We start from the raw sequence: 18164 nt of genomic DNA, 5'->3' as shown, positions 1-18164 counted from the left end.
GATGTACAAGAGGAAGGTAAATTACTGTTATATATATATATATATATATATACAATTATATTACTAATATTCTTAAATGGTTTCTCCACATTAAATTATATCACCATTTAATTTTAACCCGTTTCCATGACAAACAGGAGATTTTCCCAACTCTTACCTTTTTACTAACATTTAAGTACTTTGTTTTTTTACAGGTAACTGAACATTTCAGCCACATTACATCTGATTAGGAGTAGAAATGAGTGAACCTTTGCAAGTTTGGTTAGCTGGCAGCAAACGAGCCTAGCTACACAGGCTCCAACTTGACCCAAACCCCGGATCCAGTCACTGATTGGCAGTTTAAGTCTCCGCCCACATACAGCCAGCTATAAGCCGATCACTTCCAGGGGAGGGTAGGTGGGCTTTTGTAAGCTTTTTTTTTTTTTTTGATGCACACTACATGCGAGCATGTTGTTGTTTCCCCCAGTGTGCGTCGTTCAAACACTGCAAGAGGCTCGCACAGGGTTGAGCACCAAGCGTACTTGAGCACAACTTTGCTCACACAAGTTTTGTTCGCACATACAGCATCCGATCCTTGAACCTGAACCTTGATTTTTAAATTTGATGCTCGGTTTGAAAACCGCTTATCTCTAATTAGGAGTGACACAACAATATGTAAGGTAAACATAGAAGAATATTCCAGCTCCATAAAATTAAAAAGTTTTATTAGAAAAATATAAAAAAATTAATTCCATATTACAGATAATCGGCAACATGTTTTGAGCACACTCCTACATTCTTTGTCTAACGAAGTCCCATGATTCTTATATACATGACTATAGCCAATAAGTGTGACTGCGGAAGTCACATGGTAAAGGAATATGTAAAAAGACATATTGGAGGGCACCACCTGTGGGGTCCAATTATCCCACTAGGTAACCTGAGCACAAGGGATCACCTCAACACACCCATAAATAAGTACACCACAAAGAAGGAAAGTGGTGTGCAAAGGAGGGACATAGTTATGAATCAGCCTGGATTTCACTTAAATAGTCTTGCCCCTATGGGACTAAATGAAGAACTCTTATTTACAGGGTTTTTAAGCAGATATGATGTTTCCATGCACATTGGGGATTTACCCCCGGGGGGTCTTTTGTTAGCCCTTTTTAGGACTCTGTTATCTATTTCATTTTGTATAGGATGCTGTTACCTTGGCCTTTTCTTGAAATATTTTAATTGTATGGTGTGCGACCGATATGGGGGCTATTATAGCAATACTATGCCACTAATTTGAACTCCTATGGAGTAATGTGATAGGTGTGTGTCCCTTATACTTGGATCCCCTTTGGGGGTAGCACACATATATGCATGCAATATATATTATGTGTATGGCTTATTATATGGATATCATTGCCATTAAAAATTAGTATCATTACATTTATGGATACTTTAGCCTTATATCGGTTTTTATATGTGCATGAATATTCTTGTGTGTAATCTTTCTGGGGTTTCCTCTTTATATGTGTATATGTTATGCCTTACTTATTTTGGCTGAAGTATACTAGCACTACTATTATATATCTGTATAGTATCTTTATGCCACTATGCCTTATGGGTTATACAAAAATCCAGCCTATATACAATAATATATGTGATATACTCTTTCTTTATTCATCTATTATACAAATTTGCTACCTATATACTTATTGGGGATTGTGTTATGATCGCTTCTATTGAAATTGGCACTTTAAAATACTTTTTTCATCCTGTACAACAATGGATTCCTCCATAACCTGTCTCCTTACATGGTGGCCGCCATCTTTTCTAAGTCCTGCACATGTGCAGGACTCTGATATTGCGCCTCCCCTCCCACAAGCTGATGCAAGTGTGCTGGTCACTTCCGGGATGCCGAGGACATGCAGGGCGCGATAATCAAGCATCAGCACAGCTGATAAGCCTCATAACAGGTATTTAAAGCCTGTAATTTGAGATGCATGCAACTCACCCCTGATGAAGTTGCCCTTGGTGGCGATGATACGCGTGGGGACTGGTATTAGCCCACCTTCCTGACTTAATATGGCTATCATTCATTATTTGGTAACTCAGCTTTTCTTGTAGCTTTATGGCTTTGGGCAATCACTATCACCTCTTAACTTTTTGTATCTATAGGTGTATTTACCTATGACCTATTTGGTTGCTAATATTTATTGGGCTTTTGCCTGTTCCTATAGGGATCTATTTTATAGGTTATATGTCCATTCATTTTGGTTAAATGAATATCTATCTGTATTTGGTATATATATATATTTATATGTAACCTCATAGGTGAATGTGTTATTCCTTATTTGAGATTTTACTTCTGGGAGTACCCTATCTTATATATATATATATATATATATATATATATATATATATATATATATATATATATATATATAATTGCCTTATTCTGTCTGTCTTGCTCCAAAATTGTGTCGTTACAGTGACAATTGTGTCGTTACAGTGACAACCAGCGGATTGGCCGCTCGGCCTGGCCCCGCCCCCCGCATGGATTGGCCGCTCGCCCCGGCCCCCTGCACGCATTGGCCGCTCAGCCAGGCCACGCCCCCTCACACATTGGATGTTCGCCCTGGCCCCGCCCCCGCACGCATTCCCCGAACCCACACAGAAACACCCGACTCCCAGGTGACTGCTACAGCCCCGGAAGTCCATACCGGCAAGACAAAGTGGAGAAAAGCCACTAGCTTACCCCGCCTCCTGACACACGTGTGCCGGAGACGGCGTAGGCTGGTATCCATGGTACACATCGGGTAACTATAGAAACCGCTTTCCTTAGTTACCCGATGTGTAACATGGTTACTAGCTTACCCTGGCTCCCGGCACACATCAGCACTGTCGCTTACCTTTTCTCCACTTTGTCGGATCCGGCGCGCTCCCGTGCACTGTGTACACTACAATTGCCGGACGACAAGCTCCGATCATGTGTTGTCATGTGATCAGGAAGTTGCGTCGCAGCCACTGTCCTGTACACAGTGTATGGCTTCCTTCAGACGTCCGTGTCACACATAGCACCCATGCATGTATATACACACACACACACATAGCAGACACACATGGATACACTGAGTGCATACACACATAGCGCACATGCATGTATACACACACACACACTGAGCACATATACACACATAGCAGACACACATGGATACACCGAGCGCATACACACATAGCGCACATGCATGTATACCCACACACACACATAGCAGACACACATGGATACATCGTGCACATACACACATAGCGCACATGCATGTATACACACACATAGCAGACACACATGGATACACCAAGCGCATACACACATAGCGCACATGCATGTATACACACACACATAGCAGACACACATGGTTACACCGAGCGCATACACACATAGCGCACATGCATGTATACACATACAAAACGCATGTCACACGTACCTAAAACACGGACGTCTGAAACCAGCCTACGGCAGCGCGCCATATCCGACAAAGTGGAGAAAAGCCGGATGTGTGAAACCACTAGCTTACCCAGGCTCCCGGCACACATGTGCCGGAGCCGGTGTAGGCTGGTAACCATGGTACACATCAGGTAACTAAAGAAACCGCTTTGCTTAGTTACCCAATGTGTAACATGGTTACTAGCTTACTCCGGCTCTCGGCACAAGTGTTATTATTATTATTATTCAATCTGCTAACCTACATACACATTCTAGACTACCCGATACGTTAGAATCGGGCCACCTTCTAGTTGTATATAACCAGCCTATTTTTGTCATCTATTAATAACATCCTACTATGCATTACCTATGTTTAATATAGATCTCCCTGTATTATTTCAACCTTTATTTATTATATTTGATTTATGTGTACACTCATACCTTTCAGGAAATGCTATATAATGTCTAGAGAGGAGCCTATTATTTTAAAGTATTAATTGACATTTATCTGTATATTTAAATATTGCTCTATGGAAAGGAGGGGATATACGTATACTGTTGTTCACTATAGGGATCAAATGTTGTAAATTGGGGTTGTTACCCCTTTTTTACTGTTTTTAAAGAAGGTTTGCTGTGTCTCAATGTAATAAAGACCGTTTGTACTTTGACAGAGTTGTATCCTTTGACACCACTTTCCTTCTTTTTGATAGTAAAGTAATATAAAAAAAAAGAAAACTACACAGCAAAAAACATGAAATAATAAAATAAAGGAAAAATGCAGCGTTAGTAATGAAACAATTTTTATCCCATAAATTAAGACCATTTGGATGGCAGGTGCTGAGGTTAAATATTAAACGACTCTGACCTTAAATGACGTCTAATGACATCTCTTCCCCTTAGGCTGGAGTTCAAAAAAAGTCTATGGAGCCTCTGTTAGTTTCTCAACACAGAAACTAGCCAGATATCCCTCAGGGAAGGACCTAGGATCTCTATCTATCTTTCTTTCTTTCTTTCCAGCTGCCGGTGGGCGGGTCTATTTCGTGCAGTAAATTAAATAATTGGAAAAAAAACGGCATGCGGTCCCCCCCAATTTTCATACCAGCCAGGGTAAAGCCATACGGCTGGAGGCTGGTATTGTCAGGATGGGGAGCCCCCCACCCTAAAAATATCAGCCAGCAGCCGCCCGGAATTGCCGCATCCATTAGATGCGACAGTCCCAGGACTGTACCCGGCTCATCCCTTATAGCCCTGGTGCGGTGGCAAACGGGGTAATAAGGAGTTAATGACAGCAGCCCATAGCTGCCACTAAAGGCCCTGTCACACACAGAGATAAATCTGCGGCACATCTGTGGTTACAGTGAAAGTGTGGACAATCAGTGCTAGGTTTGTGGCTGTGTACAAATGGAACAATATGTCCATGATTTCACTGCAACCACGGATCTGCCAAAGATTTATCTCTGCGTGTAAAGTGGCCTTAAGTCCTAGGTTAATCATGGCAGGCGTCTCCCAGAGATACCTTACATGATTAACCTGTAAGTTAAAGAAAATAAAGACAAACACCCAAAAATCCTTTATTTGAAATAAATTACAAAAGAAACCACCCTCTTTCACCACTTTATTCAAGTCCCCAAATACCCCTCCAGGTCCGACGTAATCCACAGAGGTCCCACGACGCTCTAAGCTCTGCTACATCAGAAGCTGACAGAGAGCGGTCACAGACCACGACCGCTCTCTGTGAGCTCCCCGCAGCGACTGAAGTGAGTCACGCTAGCGATGACGTCACTCAGGTTACCAGCAGCCACAGATCTCAGCTGGAGGACTTCAGCTGTGGCCGTGGGTAACCTCAGTGACGGCACCGCTGATAGCGCAGATCACTTAAGTCACTCAGGGGATTTGTGGTCACCGGTGAGACCTTCACTGGTGACCGAAAATCATGCCATAACACACAGACAGAGCCGCGGGATGACAAAGAAGTCGGGTGAAGTTCATCCGACTTCATTCTGATCGTGCAGATCTGTCTGTAACTGCTGTCATCGGCCATGTAGCAGAGCTGAATAGCAGATGACATAGCTGCTGAAAATAAAAACGGATCACATACGGATGACACTCAGATTGCACATGGACTACAATCACGAGAAATATCACAGAATCACATTGCAGTTGCATTGAACACTGATCAACACTTGGACAGTGCTCATGCTACTTTCTAGCATGAGACTCGGTCCGATTTTACACTCGCAAGTGTGATTCCAACCTTATTGAATTTGTAACCTATTCAATGCCAAGTACTCTAAACGATGTAAGATGACCTTTGTGGCAGGTGATAAAGTGCCTGGACGCATGAGAGATGCTACGGTGAGAACTTGTGGAACATACAATATCAGTTAAATGTTCAGAAATTCATAATTTCAGCTTTCTGTGAGTACACCATATGTATAAGTATAATTAAAAAAGACAATCAACAGAAATAATGGTTGCATCTTTTAGAAAGATAATGTAATTAATATATAGGCTATAATTCATTAACATGTGCAACCATTATAGACCACATCTTTGTTTACTACTGGAAAAGTTGCATGGGTAATAACCATTATTACAAAGAGAAAACATTATAACCAAACGTCCTGATTTAAAGTGCAAAATATATTTCTTGATCAAAGAGGTAAAAATATAATGTGATTAAAAGCATAGAACACAAACCAGTGAACAAAAAGAGGAGTTCCTGGCATGATTGCAAAAAAAACCAAACCATAATATAGCAAGCCAATAATGTCATCCAAGGGTGAGCAAGAAAATTAATGTATGTTGACAACAGACAGGTTATATAAATACTAGATGGTGGCCCGATTCTAACACATCAGGTATTCTAGAATTTATTGTGTAGTTAATGTATTATTTTTGACTAATAATGGAAGGAAGACAGTATATTTTTGGTCAAAGATAAATTGTATTGTTTAAAAATTGTGAATGTTTAACATGAAGATGTAATTGTATGTAACTAAATATTGTTGGGAACTAACTGCATTAACAGTATACTGTGTGATTTAGCAATATCATTGAAAAATATTCTTGTACATGACATTGCATGTGAAAACCTTGTCACTATCTTTTAGTAATTTGCCTTGTATTGGTGTGTCCAAAACTTGCACTTTGACGTTGGCTCGTGTTTGAACTCGTGAAACTGCTACGTACAGTTGGCCATGTCCAAAAACGGGCTCAGGGATATAAATGCCAATACGGTGAAGAGTTTGACCTTGTGACTTGTTGATTGTCATGGCAAATGCTGGTTTGAGGGGAAACTGTCGTCGGCGAAGCCTAAATGGAAGACGGGTGTCGGAAGGACATAAATCAATGCGTGGAATAAAGACTTCAACTCCTTGTGCAGATCCAGTGATCACTCGGGCTTGAATTACGTGGAAATGCATTGCAGTAACAATAAGGCGAGTTCCATTACAGCGACCCTTTTTTTGTATTGAGATTGCGCAACAACATGATGATTGTTCCAACTTTCAATTCAATTCTGTGTGATGTCATTCCTGATGGCGTTAGACTATTTAAAAATTCAACTAGATAGGGCTCGTGTTCATCCTCATTGTCTAAATCCACTCAATCATCACTTTTGTACAACGCATACTGTTCCTCCATCGTGGAATAGGCAGGATTCTTGTGTATGCAGCATCCTGGTCTGTGTCCCATCCTGGTATAGCCTCCATCCTTGTATGGCCCTCATCCTGGTATGTGGGTTGATGCTTTGATGTGGCCCCATGCTGATGTGTCACCATCGTGGTGCAGCCACCATCCTGACATGTGCCCCATCTTGGTCTTTGTGCGCAATCTGGTGTAGGCAGCCTCCCGGTATAGGCACCATCCAGAATGTTTCCTAAGGTGTCCCTTGTACCTGTCCGCCGGCTGCTCACTCCAGTCCTTTGAGGTTGTCACCCCAATCGCACTTGCTTCCTACCAGCTCTCAAGTCTCCACCCGCCCTGCTGAGTATGGGGTAACAGAGATGGTGGAGTCTTTAGAGCTGTTCAGTCACACTATAGCCTAGGAATCAGAGATCTGCTCCAAAGCTGCAGTGAGTCCAGACACAGAAATGATCTGCACTGATGCCCAGAAGCTTTGTGAGTCGGATCCAGGCCCAGATGAAGAAGGTTCTGAGCATAATGTAGACCCTCATTCCCAAACTGTAACTCCTCTTGGTGGAGACAAGGAGGAACATGCTACATAGTTACATTGTTAGTTACACAGGTTGTAAAAAGACCTAGGTCCACCTAGTTCTGATTAGATACCTAATTGGAACGACAACTTTACTATTCGGTCAGGGCAGGAAGAGGTTGGCTCTGAGGACGAGGGGAGTGAGAACACACAGGGTGATGAGGAGGTTGGAGATCCCACTTACTGTCAACCCACAGTCACCCAGTCGATGAGGTCAGCTGAGGAGGTGGAGGAGGATGCTAGTGACGATGAGGTTAGGTTGCGCCTTCGTGGACAGAGACGGAGGAATGGAAGCACGTCAACAACTGCATCCTCAGCCACAACTCTGCCTCTGAGCAGAAGTGATGGTGGCTCTGCAGGTCGCATGGTGTTGTGAATATCAGTTATGCTGTTGCTGCTGTGGGGTTCCTGCTTGTGGCCAGGAATGGTTTGACAGAGACCGGTTGTGCTGGAGCAATGGGTGTTTCCATTGCTAACTCTCTGCCTATTTAAGTCCTTCCCTTCTGGCTTTTTGGGCCGGTTATCATTTGTTCTTTGAATCTCCAGCCTTTTCATCTTTCTCCAGACCACATTTACCCCAGATAAGTGCTTGGTTCTTTCTTAAGTTGTTTTGTTCTTTTGTTCTTATCTGGGTTGTCAATTATTGTGGTTATTGTCAGTTTATTTGCATGCAGGAATCTTCCCTCTCTGTTGCTTTGCTGGGAAGCTCCCTGCAGCTATGTTTGAAGTATTGCTCCTGTAAGTCCATGTGCTTGTTGCTTCTTGAATTGGTAATTGTTCCTGTTGTCTGTTCATTGGTTTGACAAGAGCACCTGATATAGCATGGAGATCAGATCGTGTGATCTGAGGACCTTTTTGTACTATCAGGCATTTGGGTTTTTGTAGGGTTTTTCTCTGGCCACCATCAGCCCCTTTCCTATCCTTTCCTATTAGTCAGTGGAGCCTCACCTTTGCTAATCCTATCATCCATCTGTGTATTGTATTTTCCTATATCACCATAGTCTTTGAATGTAGTGGCCTTGCTATACCTTTGGTGGTCTATTTCTGAGGCAGAGAGTTATTCATCCTTCCTTCTTTTAGGATAGCTAGTCCCCTGGCTGGGTTCGCGGTGCATAGGATGTTAGTTCACCCCTCAGCTACTTCTAGTGTTGATGGTTAGTAAGGGGATGGCGGCCAGATTAGTTGCCAATGCTTTTGTCACCTTTTTGCCAATGATCTATTGTGATGTTCCATGGTTCCGGATCATAACAGTATAACCGGCCTACAATTTAAAGGGTACTCTCAAGAAGGAAAACAAAAGGAAAAAAAAAGTCTGCTGAAATTTTTTTTTGAGTATTTTTTTCCTCTTTTTCTCTGGGTTCCGTGGAAGATCTTTTTCTGGCATGGATGAATTGGGTGAGCGTGTTGCTCATTTTGATGCTAAGGTTCGTCATATAGAGTCTTATCTTGCCCAGATTCCCCTTGCAGAGGCTAAGATTCCTGTTCCTGAATTTTTTTCGGGAGATAGGTCGAGATTTTTGAGCTTCAAAAATAATTGTAAATTATTTTTTGACCTGCGTTTTAAGTCCTCAGTAGAGATGAGCGAACCGGTCGCGGTTCGGCTCGAGGTCGGTTCGCCGAACGGAGCTCCCATTTGAGTTCGGTTTGTCGAACGTTCGACGAACCGAACTCGAACTGCATAGGAAACAATGGCAGGCATTCACAAACACATAAAAACACCTAGAAAACACCCTCAAAGGTGTCCAAAAGGTGACAAACAACTCACAACACAACACAAACAATTGGGAAACTGACAAGGACATATACTCATGCGAAAACAAAAGAGCTGGACAAGGAAAAAGAGGAGGACACACAGATATATGAGTATATGCAAGGAAACATCAATGCCATTACTGTGCAACTTGAGCCCTCATTTTAGCTCATTTTAGGCTTCCAATCTGGATAAATTGCCTGAGATTGCCACGTACGCCTTGGGGATCTTGTTGTGTCCTGCAGCCAGCGTTCTCTCGGAACCTGTCTTCAGTGCTGCTGGGGGTCTGCTGGCAGATAAGCACACGTGTCTGTCCACTGACAATGTGGACATGGCTCTCAGAGGACTTTTCTTCCCCTGGGTCAGCCAAGGGACGGGAAAGGCACGCGTATTTTTGAGAGTGCTTCATGCAAAGCATCTTTTTCTTTTTCAAAAGGGGGGTCAACTGATGCCAGTCAAGTGGGGTGTGTGTGGCCCAATTAGTGGCAAGCGAGGGAGACTGTGGTTGGAGTCCCCTCGCTGTGTTTCTAAAAGAACCAAGATGAACAAGTCATGGCTCTCAGAGGACTTTTATTCCCCTGGGTCATCCAGGGGATGGGAAAGGCACGCGTATTTTTGAGAGTGCTTCATGCAAAGCATCTTTTTCTTTTTCAAAAGGGGGGTCAACTAATGCCAGTCAAGTGGGGTGTGTGTGGCCCAATTAGTGGCAATGAGGGAGACTGTGGTTGGAGTCCCCTCGCTGTGTTTCTAAAAGAACCAAGATGAACAAGTCATGGCTCTCAGAGGACTTTTCTTCCCCTGGGTCATCCAGGCGACGGGAAAGGCACGCGTATTTTTGAGAGTGCTTCATGCAAAGCATCTTTTTCTTTTTCAAAAGGGGGGTCAACTGATGCCAGTCAAGTGGGGTGTGTGTGGCCCAATTAGTGGCAACGAGGGAGACTATGGTTGGAGTCCCCTCGCTGGGTTTCTAAAAGAACCAAGATGAACAAGACATGGCTCTCAGAGGACTTTTCTTCCCCTGGGTCATCCAGGGGATGGGAAAGGCACGCGTATTTTTGAGAGTGCTTCATGCAAAGCATCTTTTTCTTTTTCAAAACGGGGGTCAACTGATGCCAGTCAAGTGGGGTGTGTGTGGCCCAATTAGTGGCAACGAGGGAGACTGTGGTTGGAGTCCCCTCGCTGTGTTTCTAAAAGAACCAAGATGAACAAGTCATGGCTCTGAGAGGACTTTTCTTCCCCTGGGTCATCCAGGGGATGGGAAAGGCACGCGTATTTTTGAGAGTGCTTCATGCAAAGCATCTTTTTCTTTTTCAAAAGGGGGGTCAACTAATGCCAGTCAAGTGGGGTGTGTGTGGCCCAATTAGTGGCAACGAGGGAGACTGTGGTTGGAGTCCCCTCGCTGTGTTTCTAAAAGAAACAAGATGAACAAGTCATGGCTCTCAGAGGACTTTTCTTCCCCTGGGTCATCCAGGCGACGGGAAAGGCACGCGTATTTTTGAGAGTGCTTCATGCAAAGCATCTTTTTCTTTTTCAAAAGGGGGGTCAACTGATGCCAGTCAAGTGGGGTGTGTGTGGCCCAATTAGTGGCAACGAGGGAGACTGTGGTTGGAGTCCCCTCGCTGTGTTTCTAAAAGAACCAAGATGAACAAGTCATGGCTCTCAGAGGACTTTTCTTCCCCTGGGTCATCCAGGGGACGGGAAAGGCACGCGTATTTTTGAGAGTGCTTCATGCAAAGCATATTTTTCTTTTTCAAAAGGGGGGTCAACTGATGCCAGTCAAGTGGGGTGTGTGTGGTCCAATTAGTGGCAACGAGGGAGACTGTGGTTGGAGTCCCCTCGCTGTGTTTCTAAAAGAACCAAGATGAACAAGTCATGGCTCTCAGAGGACTTTTCTTCCCTTGGGTCATCCAGGGGATGGGAAAGGCACGCGTATTTTTGAGAGTGCTTCATGCAAAGCATCTTTTTCTTTTTCAAAAGGGGGGTCAACTGATGCCAGTCAAGTGGGGCGTGTGTGGCCCAATTAGTGGCAACGAGGGAGACTGTGGTTGGAGTACCCTCACTGTGTTTCTAAAAGAACCAAGATGAACAAGTCATGGCTCTCAGAGGACTTTTCTTCGCCTGGGTCATCCAGGGGATGGGAAACGCACGCGTATTTTTGAGAGTGCTTCATGCAAAGCATCTTTTTCTTTTTCAAAAGGGGGGTCAACTGATGCCAGTCAAGTGGGGCGTGTGTGGCCCAATTAGTGGCAATGAGGGAGACTGTGGTTGGAGTCCCCTCGCTGTGTTCCTAAAAGAACCAAGATGAACAAGTCATGGCTCTCAGAGGACTTTTCTTCCCCTGGCTCAGCCAGGGGAGGCGAAAGGCACGCGTATTTTTGAGAGTGCTTCATGCAAAGCATCTGTTTCATTTTGAAAAGGGGGATCAAGTGATGCCAGTCAAGTGGGGTGTGTGTGGCCCAATTAGTGGAAACGAGGGAGACTGTGGTTTGAATCCCCTCGCTGTGTTTTACATGATTTTCGAAGGGCATGACATGCCTAAGAGGTTGAGTTTCATCATCTGCAACAGAAAGGCTGCCTTTACACCCTTTTGAGACGGAGGATTTTCGAGACCTTATGCCCATTGCAGTGCCCCAAGAGCCGATGGCCAGTCGTCACTCCTTCTCCAAGAAAGGCGTGCCCGCGCTACCACAGTAGGTTGCACACAACCTCACCGATTCCTTGAGAAACTCTGTGTGTGACAGGGTGCATTTCACCACAGATACTTGGACCAGTAAGCATGGACAGGGGAGTTACATGTTGCTGACTGGGCACTGGGTAACTACGGTGAGAGATGGAGAAATGTTACACGTCGTGGCTCTCTTGTTGCAAGGAATGAGGTGGTCCCCCATTCCTTGTCAGCCACGAGCCCTACTGCTCAGCAGCACCAAAGGTCTGGGAGACTGTGCAGTCTGCAGGAGTTGCCTTCTCAGAGACACAGCAGAAGGGTGACACCTAGTGGTTCTCCCCTTGCAGGGAATGGAGCGGTCTCCCATCCCTTGCCTGCCACGAGCTCTCCTGCTCAGCATCATGGAGGCTCTGGGAAGTTGCGCAGTGTGCAAAGAATAGATGCTCAGGGAAGCAGCAAGACTTCCCATGTCTCTGCACATTGTGAAACCGGGGATCCCGCCTTTATGACCCAGAGGCAGGAGGATGAGCATGTGCTCCACGTGACGTCTTCTGATTCGCTCACTGATATCACACGGCCCCATGACGAGGCTGGTGATGTGCTGAATCCTGACTGGCTGGGCCAGGACGTCACGAACCCTGATTGAGTCACGCCCGTCTCGCGCCCGCCCTTGGGTGGAGCTACACCTCCTTAAAAGCTCCCCCTGCCATCATGGCGGTGCGCGACCGTCCTTCTATGTTTGGATGTCTGGCAGCGTGCTGCCACGCCACTGTGCAGACGTCATTGTCTTTCGTGGGCTTTGCCCTTGCTGCTCAGGCAGCACCTGGTTTGCAGGCCGTGTTCCTGCCTTGCTGCTCCGGCAGTATCTCCTTCAACAGGCCGTGTTCCTGTCCCAGGTGAGCTCCTCGAGTCTCCACCGGACTCACCTGGTTATTGAAAGCACACGTGCGTGGGCACCTCTGTGCTACCCTCGTGCCATATCCTGTGACTCCCGCTGGCACACGTGCGTAGGCACCTCTGTGCGTCCCCGTGCAACAGGTACACCGTACGAGAAGCCCCGAGCCATACAACCCTCACGGGTTAGGGCGGACCGGTGTACATAGATCGTCTGTGACGTTCCAGACGATCACTAGTAGCAACCCGCTCACTCTTTCCTGACCATAGCAGCGGTCCCTTACACCGCACAGTGGACCTTGACCGGCGGAAGCTGTCCATTTCCCATCTTGGCACGCTTCCCCGGGTCCCCTTCGTAACAGAGAAGGGTTTGCTGTACAAGTCTTGCCGTCCCCACGACTTGTGTGTCAATCCTTCCTCTGTATGTACAAGTTCCTCCACTGCTTCTGCCTCCTCAACCTCATGTGGGTCCTCCACCTCGGCCCAAACCCTGTGTGGTCAGTCCACCCTTCCTTGTAACTGCGCCCAAGGAATCCCACACACCTCCTTACTATGCTGGCAGCAGAGCTCAAGGCCATCAGGCGGTCAAATGTTTACTTTGAAATGTAGGGGAAATGTGAGACACCGCTGAGGAATTGTGGACGGTTAGCTCTGGAGAGTGAGACCGAGTTTCATCAATTGTTGTCTCCACTCAACCAGCAGCCAGGGAAGGTCGGGTGCGACAATGATGCAAACCAGTCTGCGACCCTTCTTCAGGGCAATGTGGCACACGTGCCTTGTATGGCTCACGTGTTGAACCTGGTTGTCCAGCAATTTTTAAAACACTATCCCGGCCTACATGGCCTTCTGACCAGGGCACGGTGTAACGCCTGCCTGGATCGACACACTCAGATGGGCTGTAAAGGATAGGCTAGAGGCAAGCCACTCACCAAGCTGGACACCCAGCACCCTGAAACCCTTTAACCCCCTATACAGTGATTTGGAATTACACAGGGCCCAAGTTGATCAATACCTGTGGAAGGCTGCAGTTCCAGAGAATAGTAGTCATGCAGGGTCAAAAACATTAATTGAGGAAGAGGAACAGAATGGGATGGCCAGGACTTAATCAGAAAACAAGCAGAGGTGAAATGCGGATCGGCCAACGAGGTACATAAACAGCAAGCAGGAAAAGTAGTCAGGTAACAAGCACACAAACTCATAAAACTGAACTGGGGGTAACAGTAACAAAAGGTTCATAGCTTTGTCTGGCAGTGGTCTGCAGACAGGAGGGGCCTAAAAAGGGTGTGATGTCTTCCCATTGGTTGTAGCTGAATGATGATACTTCATCTGTGAGATACCCACCACCTACATTCAGCCTGTGGTTCTGTATCTGTCAAGGTAACGCAACCCAGTGGGTGACCATAACCTGCGTCCACCTGCACCGCAGGCATCGACTCGTTTCCCATCATCAGCACTATGCACGAAAGGAACACGTTGTCACCTGGCGACCGGAGTACAAATTGATTGAGTGGACTACGTTGGTGACTTAACAGCCGTGTGCGGCAATGATGCAAACCTGTCTGCGGCCCTTCGTCAGGGCAATGTGACACACGTGCCTTGTATGGCTCACGTGTTAAATCTGATTCTCCAGCAATTTTTAAAATACCATCCCGGCCTACATGGCCTTGTGCAGCGGGCACGCTGCTATGTGCTCACTTTCATCCTTCGCACCCAGCAGCTCAACAACTTTCATCGCTCCTGAAGTCTTAGGGTCTGGCGGTTAAACGCCGGAAATGCGATGTTCCGACACGCAGGAATTGGAATCTGCACATGTTGCAGCGTCTGTGGCAGCACCGCAGAGCCCTGCTGAAATACGGTATGATGTATACCCTGGGCTAACTTGATCCAGAGGTGGTGCAGATCACGCTGCTGGAGTGGTGTCAGATCAAGGACCTATGCACCCTTCTACACAGTTTACAAATGTCGACGAAGATGTTTAGCACTAGCGATGCCATTCTCAGCGTGACAATTCTGGTCATCTACAAGATGGAGCACACTGTAAGCATTATTCGGAGTCAGGTGTTGGTCCAAGAGGAAGGGGAGGAAGTACAGGAGGAGTCATATGCAGAAGGGATAATAAGATGTACAAGGTCCATACGTTGAGCGGCACCTAGGCGGCAGTCATGGTGGGGGATAGGGATTAACAAGGGCGCATAGTATCAGCAAAAATTGTTGAGGAAGGTGCAGGAGCCCATGAAGAAATGGAGGACGAACTTGCGATGGGCATGGAAGACTCAGCAGATGAGTGAGAGCTTGCTCACATTTCGGTTGTGCGAGGTTGGGGGGAGAGGGCAGAGGAAGGAGGCACGATTCTCACCTCTCTGCCACCAACAAACCAAGGACTTGGTCCTCCTGGATGCACAAGACACATGAGCGCCTTCTTGCTGCACTACCTACAACATGACCCTCGGATTGTACGAATTCGAAGTAATGCTAACTACTGGGTTGCCACACTGTTAGATCCCCGGTACAAGACAAAATTTGGCGAAATAATTCCAGCCATAGAAAGGGACGCACGTATACAGGAGTATCTGCAGAAGGTGGTACGGATTCTTAGGCGGGCTTTGCACGTTGCGACATTGCACGTGCGATGTCGGTGGGGTCAAATCGAAAGTGACGCACATCCGGCGTCGCAGTCGATATCGCAACGTGCAAATCCTTTTTGATATGATGAACGAGCGCAAAAGCGTCGTTATCGTATCATCGCTGCAGCCTCCGACATTTCCATAATGCCGGTGCAGCGACAGGTGCGATGTTGTTCCTCGCTCCTGCGGCAGCGCACATCGCTGTGTATGAAGCCGCAGGAGCGAGGAACATCTCCTTACCTGCCGCCGGCTGCAATGAGAAGGACGGAGGTGGGCGGGATGTTTACATCCTGCTCATCTCCGCCCCTCCGCTTCAATTGGCCGCCTGCCGTGTGACGTCACTGTGACGCCGCACGACCCGCCCCCTAAGGAAGGAGGCGGGTCGCCGGCCAGAGGGACGTCGCACGGCAGGTATGTGCGTGTAAAGCTGCCGTAGCGATAATAATCGCTACGGCAACTTTCACTATATATCGAACGTGCGACGGGGGCGGGACTATCGCTGCAGCATCGGTAACACATTGTTACCGATGTCGCAGCGTGCAAAGCCCGCCTTAGATCTGCTTTTCCAGTAAACACCAGTGCTGCACAGAGTGAATCTCAACGCTTTGTCATGGATAGGAGGAAATGGGCTTTTACTTGTCCACATCTGAGGGACCGAGGGCTGGCTGCTGGGCTGAGATGGCATTGAGTACGGTGTCCCTGCAGAGTTGCACTTTTGGTCATATACCAAATGAGTTGAAAAAGGACAAATTCTGGTGGAAAGGGGAACAGGTGTGATGGAAAGGGGAAAAAAGTTTTTGTCCGTGGGTTTGGTGGTTAAGCAAAAGTAACATTTGATGAAGAAACACCATCTGTTACGGTGGGACTGGCAGATTTGGATAAGGTGGTATATACTATGTTACTGGTATATAACGAAAATTAATAAGAAAAGAAAGAGAAAGGTATATATCCCCATCAGCAGTCAATGTCCACCGTGCTCCCAGATGGAAAAGGAGAGGTTGGCAAATGGAAGGTTAGGTGGAGGATACAGATCTGTGTGGCTATGAAACTAATAGTTGCCTGAACCGAGTTAAACGCCACTCGGATCTTGAGACTGGGAGCGCTGTTAGCGTCACAGGGTCCACACGCCCACCCAGCTCAGGAACTCCCTGTTAACATCACAGGGGCCATTGAATACGCTGACCGTGTGCATTGGGGCCACACCTGTGGACAGCAGGCGCATCAGCAGCAGCAGGCCTGTTAATGCCGCTGGGCTGCACAAGCAGGACTTGTAGGACAAGAGCTGGTCTTAACCGTTCTGCATTACCAACTGTGGTGGCGGCCTGCATCGACGCACTATCCCTGCCTACCTCTGGCCTAAAGCCGCAATGGGTTCAACACATGGAGGTGTGCTCTTTCGGAGCATAATAGAAGACTGTGCACCTCCTTGTTGGCTCCAGCCCGTTTTATAACCTGGGTCCGCCCCAAACCAGGGTGGACCAAAATGCACCTCCTGGAGACAAAAGCAGAGTGACACGTCATGAGTGGCATAACTAGCGTCCCATTTGGAACCGCAACTTCAATAATGACCTCATGGCTGCCACGACACAAACACCTAACTAGTCATCGTCTGACCATCAATAATGAGATGACGAGTCATAGGGGCGGGCCTCTGCAAGCCATTTGGGAGTGGCCTGGCCACATCGTCAGGACACCCTGACATCAGGCCCCCCCACATCAGGGGCAGGGCCAAAGAATTCATTACCGGACCTAGTTTCTGATGCAGTAAGTGCCTGAGCATGGTCAGTTGCATGAAATAGAGTCTCTGAAAAAAGACTATCAGCTTTAGCATGGTGTCTCGGCACAAAACAGGACTTAGACCCGGCACGGAATGCAAGTACCTGTGCAAAGAGGCTTTTCACACTAAGTGTGGGAGCATGCGCTGTATCCCGAAATGAAGACTTAGCGTCAGGAATGGCACAGTCAGGCTGAGCATACTCACTAGGCGAAACACTGTAGTTAGGCTGCAGCTGGGGTAAATCGGCACACGCATGCGCACTAGCTGCCTCTCCACACTTGCACGTGGAGGAGAAATTGCTCTTCGGGTGTGGACTTGGAGATTCTGTCTATGAACAGAAGGAAAAGCTAAAGGAAGCCTCACTTTCTTTCCCTCCGAATTATCAAATGCAGGAATGAATTCCCTGTCTTTGCTATAACATTAGCGTAGCACAATGTGCATGAGGGTGTCCTGCACAGGTGCTAGAAATAGCTTGGCACCAGTGGGACAATAATGAAATACAACATCCAGTTCTATGATGCCACTAAATGGCAGTATTTTTTGCTATCATTATAGCTTATTAAAAACAGAGCAAGAGGGTGTCCTGCACAGGTGCTAGAAATAGCTTGGCACCAGTGGGACAATAATGAAATACAACATCCAGTTCTATGATGCCACTAAATGGCAGTATTTTTTGCTATCATTATAGCTTATTAAAAACAGAGCAGGAGGGTGTCCTGCACAGGTGCTAGAAATAGCTTGGCACCAGTGGGACAATAATGGAATACAACATCCAGTTCTATGA

At 46.6% G+C, this 18164-nt stretch overlaps 1 protein-coding gene across 1 annotated transcript in view; it reads right to left on the bottom strand.

The window, feature by feature from the left end:
* The window catches only part of LOC142289738 (uncharacterized), an 834494-nt gene that overhangs the window by 499948 nt on the left and 316382 nt on the right, over positions 1–18164 (bottom strand). The window lies entirely within an intron of this gene.

The sequence above is a fragment of the Anomaloglossus baeobatrachus genome, chromosome 2, assembly GCF_048569485.1.
Source record: "Anomaloglossus baeobatrachus isolate aAnoBae1 chromosome 2, aAnoBae1.hap1, whole genome shotgun sequence".
NCBI lineage: Eukaryota > Metazoa > Chordata > Amphibia > Anura > Aromobatidae > Anomaloglossus > Anomaloglossus baeobatrachus.
Note: the sequence above shows the minus strand (reverse complement) of the source record. Positions and strands in the feature narration are given on the sequence as shown.